Consider the following 5,515-nt stretch of genomic DNA (forward strand, 5'->3'; position numbering starts at 1 on the left):
TAACAGCGGCGTGGCGTGAGTGAGTTGGGTGGCTGGTAGATTGGATCGTGTGGTTGATTTGCGCCGTCCATTATAACGTTAATTTATGTTTTAAAACTAACTGAAGGACATTAGCGAGGGAGATCTCAAACTCGACGCCTCGTTGTTGCTTTAGCGGAGGAACTGTCACTTGAAAGCGCACAACAGACGGGTCCATTTTGATTCGCTGTCTTGGTCAAATAACTCTTATATTATAAGCACATTTATCACCGAGCTCGTATTTTTAATTAAATATTCAGTATTATTTATAGCATCACTAATGGCATATCAGCGTTTTATCAATACACCACATTCAATTATGTTACCTGTAAATCGTTGGCCGTTGGTAGGCGATAACGGAGAATGAAGGATTCCGTGCACGTTCAACCGAGAGCGCGGGATCGAAATGGAGTACGTCAACGAACAATGGATGTGACGTGCCGAGATCTCCGCGAGAAAGAAGCATGTTTGGACGTACTCGCTTACTCAAAAAACGTAATACGTACTTACGTCATTTCGGCCTCGCTAACGGGCGCCTTCAACTATAGAAAAACGACGTGTTTTTATATATTACTATTAATTATATGTATATAATCTATGTATTGTATATTATGTATTATAGCCGTTATATCCATATTTTGTGTCGGTTTCGGGGTTTGAAAATGTTTTGGCTGAAAAACGGCTATTGCCTGCATAAACCTTTTTTTCGTGCTAACGAGGTTCGTAGGTGATTACCATTTCATTTGGATGAGGTGTGAGGATTGGGAGCTAGGCTACGAGAAATCAACAAAGAGGTGGTGAGAATATATTTATAGTATATATGTCTATATATATTAGCGACGCGACGAGAGGAGATGGGGAGGGAATAGAACGAGAGAGAACGGTGAGAAAAGTGACAAAGAAAGTCAGCAAGAGATGGCCAAGAATGAGAAGGAAGAAAGAGTGAGTGACGAGAGTGAATTGAAAGAGGAAATGATGGATGAGGAAAGAACCGAAAGAAAAAAGAATGAAAGTAACTCGGAAACGTGGAACGGGTTTAATAAATTCCATTTTTTATTTCATGGGACATGATATTATTTCCTCTCCTTCTCCTTCTCCCGCTCCCTCAGACTCATCTTCATCCCCTACCCCATCTCCCTATTCTACTCCTCGTCTTTCCTTCTTTATTCTCTCTTTTCCGTTCCCTCTTATTCCCTTTTCGTCTTCTCTTCTCTTTCCACCTCTTTTGCGTTTTCTCCCTTTCCTTAGTTTCCTATATTTCGGTAAAAAACTCTCCCCAGGCACAAAATGTGAATTTACGCTATAACACTTATCATAAGATTTTCAGTAAGAATTTACGGGGGAATTCGCAACACAGATTTTATAGATGACATCGATCTAATTTCATGTATCAGTCAAAGTACTGTTGTTTCCGCATCTCACAAAGCATAGTATAAAATTCGCAGCACACCCAAACCGATCCATACAATTATTCACAAAACGCGCGCAGTATATTTCTGACAATATATATCATATTTAATCTGCATTCACCAGTGTATAAACAAACGTATTATATAACACAAACCAACCGTAGCGTTCTTCCAAACGTATAGACCATCGATGGACCGTAGTATATTAGTTATTCTGTCTCTTACATTTCTCTATAACGTTTCAACTTCAACTCCTCCCATTCCAGTCTCTCACCCCTCCTCTTCCCGTGTTCACATCGCCCTTGATTGGCGTCGGGTATTATGCGGAAAACAGATAAAATCTGCCCTTTGCTTAAAGGGAATCAACCTCTTTGATACGTATCTGATGTGTACACTGCCTATCTAACATCGCGTGACTTCACAAAGGTCATATATTTTTAGTCTGCACACATTGAAGTGCTAGCTGGGGAAATCTTAAGATGACAATGTCATACGAATTACACTCGGATTTTAGAGATGTGCTTCTATAGCGTGAAAGTTGAGGAGCGAAACTTGAAACAATCTGAACGCGAATCACAAGAGCGAGATCGTGTGCTAAGAAATTTGACGATTGCGACTACGTTATAGAAATCGATTGGGAATTCGTCTAAATCATCGAGGGAAGTGATGGTGATCCTGATCAATATCCACACAAGTTAATATGCGCCCTGATGCAACGCCACTCTTGAAATACTTGGTGAACTAGGTGGTGTTGACGATTGAGAACAAGTCCGAGAAGATGAAGTTACGTGCAAGCACGATCTACCACAAGCTGACAGCTTACAACACAGCGAGGGTCGACGATACTTCAAATCTCCCTCACGATATGACTGACCACACGGAAGACTCGAACGCGTTTTTAGATTTCATAACTTGTGACACGATCTTCACGAAAGCAGTTGCTGTAACTTTAATGCTATGAGTTAATGGATAGTTACTGCTACAGATCATATAGACGTAGTTATATTCTGTTGCATACAAGTCTGATCTTTCAGTTCGATCAGACATACGGATACTCAGTTTAATGGGACTGTCACCAGCTTTAGTAACTGTATTTGTTTGATGATTGCAAGTTCAGTCAAAATTCGACGTTTTTGTTCGATCACGCCATTTATGACCGAGCAGAGGTCTTGAGTATTTATATCTGCAAAACCTCTGCCCCTACAAAGATATCTTAACCACGATATTCCACACGAAGCTGTTATCGAAAGTTCTGAAAACATTCCAATTTGTTTTTGTTAGCCTTCACAGGCAAAACATTGTACTGATATCCTCCCTACTGTACATTAACAGCACTTAACATTCCTTTCATTACGTTTCGCGAAAAAGAATCTGCCAATAACTTATAGCGCTATAAAACAACTGCAGCATGCAGAAGCCACGCGCGTACGCCTCCCGTTTACCCTGCTCAATTAGTGCTGGCTAAACTTTTTAAGTATTATTGCGGCCTGTCGTCAAACAATTTTATTAGGTAGGAAAACATTTTTTTATGTTACACGGGTAGTATCGCACTCCCCACCGCACGCGGCAGCGTTGCCATGACACATTCCGGTCCTAACAACGGAATTTAACAAGCGAAGAAGTCTCAGGCAACCGCGACACTGCCACGCGATCGGTGATCCGGAGCTGCCACCGTCGTCACGGCAACGCGTCGACACCGCTAAGAGCGTCAGCTGCGGACATCTACAGGCACTAGTCAAAGACCTTAGATTTTTTCCGGATTGTGGTTTTACGGGCGCCGTTCGAGCGATTTTACCGCACTAGAGGCGCTGGAGTTCCGACTGATGCCCGCCGGCTGCAGCGTCCTGGCATCTATATTCTTACAGCACTTCAAGGGTTTCACGCCTTGGAAATCATTTTCCGATTAGTGCGCTAACTCAAGCTTCAACTGGCGAAAAATTACTGACCTCCATAATATACATAATACTTTCATGGTACAGAATGATTATCTTATTTATTTTACTTAGAGATAATAATAGATTATTTATCTATATATCTATAACATAAGATATATTAGATATTCTCTCTCTCTCTCTCTCTCTGTCTCACACACCACTCGAAACAGAGCGCGTTATATACATAATAATAATAATAATAATAATAATAATAATAAATAATGATAATAATGTTTGACTACTATAAACATGCCAGTATAGATTAATTCAGTTATCAGTTCACTATATGAATCATTTCTCATGCTGCATTAAGCTGCGTTACGTTATGTTCCAATACTTGTCAGGGACCGAAACCAATACTAAGCTTTTAGGAAATGTTCTCCATCTTCAAACAACAGGTGCATATCGTAAACAAAAATAACAACAATAATTCCACGTAAAAATCACTTATGATGTAATAAACTATTTGCGTGATACTGTACTATGTTTAGTTTTTTTCCACGTCACCCACAGACAGACTACCCCGGACCGTAATAATAAACGGGAGGAGAATTTGAACACGTTATCACGTTAATTGTGCCGAGATCTGTAGATATAATTTGTTGCGATGACAGCCACAAAGGAGTTTACACACTACCTTGTCATTATAATTTATATCCCAAGTAGAGCAGCTCGACTCGACATTAAGTATCGGAACATAACATTAACGTAACATATCACTGTCAGAATTCTCTCTGGAGATTTACTACCATCTTTTACATAGCGAGGCTACAGTTGAAATATCTATAGTCTTCCAAGCTCTTCCATCCGATCTGCTGATCTGTACAGCTGGTGAGCTGTTATATCGCTCTCAAGTGTTCGTTACAATGATTCAGTCAGTTGATCTCGCTTGCTGACAGTTTTCCTCATCCTTCTCCTCCATTTCCTTTTCCTCTTCTCCCCTTCTTCGTGACTTCGTCTTCTTACATAGAACGTCAAATGTCCTTGAAAAAAATGAAAATCAGGCGGGTGGGTGAGTGGGTGGTTAGATGGATGGGTCGATGGATTCCCCGTACATTACAACGTAATTTATTTTAAAATTAACTGAAGGAAACAGCGTGAGAGACACGCACACCTCACGCCTGCCTGTTGTTTAGGGAGGGATTTAAATGAGGACTGTACAGTATTCTGAAGCGCGAACAGCCACAGACGGCCCATTCACCTGTCTTTCAAAGAACTTAATTACTTTTATATAAAGCACATTTATCACTGAGCTGTATTTAATAACAGTATTATTTATAGCATCACATGCGCAATGCGTTTATCATTACTGTATATGTTACCTGTAATCGTGGCGCTTGTAGGCGATAACGGAGAATGAAGGAAACCTTGCACATTCCATGAGACACTCCGAGAGAAAATGGAGTACTGACTGGCGAACAAGGCGAACAAAGGATGTCACGTGTTCGAGAAAGAAGCCAGTTTCTGTAGAGCTGATGAGCTGTTATATCGCTCTCAAGTGTTCGTTGCAACGATTCAGTCAGTTGATCTCGCCTGTTGACACTGGCACAGTGATTGGCTGAAGCTCAACTTTTGATCCTCCTCCTCCCTTTCTTCTTTTTCTTCATCTTCTCATTCCTTCTCCCTTTCTTCTTTTCTTGCATCTTCTTCTTCCTCCTCCCTCTCCTCCCCTTCTTCGTCTTCTTACATAGAAACGCCAAATCATCCTTGACAAAGACTTGGGCCATATCCACGCAGCGAAGCTCACCCCTGTACTCGGGATCTGTAAAACAATAATATAATTCGGTCAAATAAATCGCACCGTAGTAATGTGAGCGAATTAAAGAAAAGTGTGAATAATATATATATATATATATAACAGGCCGGTGGGTGAGTGGGTGTGGTTAGATGGATCGGTCGTTGATTTCGCCGTCCATGGTCGCCTAGCCTTCAGGGTACGCATCCGGACATCCACTCACACAGTGATCGCGCGACTCGCGTACACGCATGATTGCGCAACGGGACGCTCTGCTGATTGCCGTAAATATACAATATATGCACTGCTGCCGTCTATCATTTCATCCGTCCTCTCTCGCTCAATCTCTCACACACACGCACAGCTCTCTCTCTCTCTCTCTCTCTCTCTCTCTCTCTCTCTCTCTCTCTCTCTCTCTC

Source organism: Priapulus caudatus, unplaced genomic scaffold, assembly GCF_000485595.1.
Source record: "Priapulus caudatus unplaced genomic scaffold, Priapulus_caudatus-5.0.1 Scaffold1833, whole genome shotgun sequence".
Classification (NCBI taxonomy): Eukaryota; Metazoa; Priapulida; class Priapulimorpha; order Priapulimorphida; family Priapulidae; genus Priapulus; species Priapulus caudatus.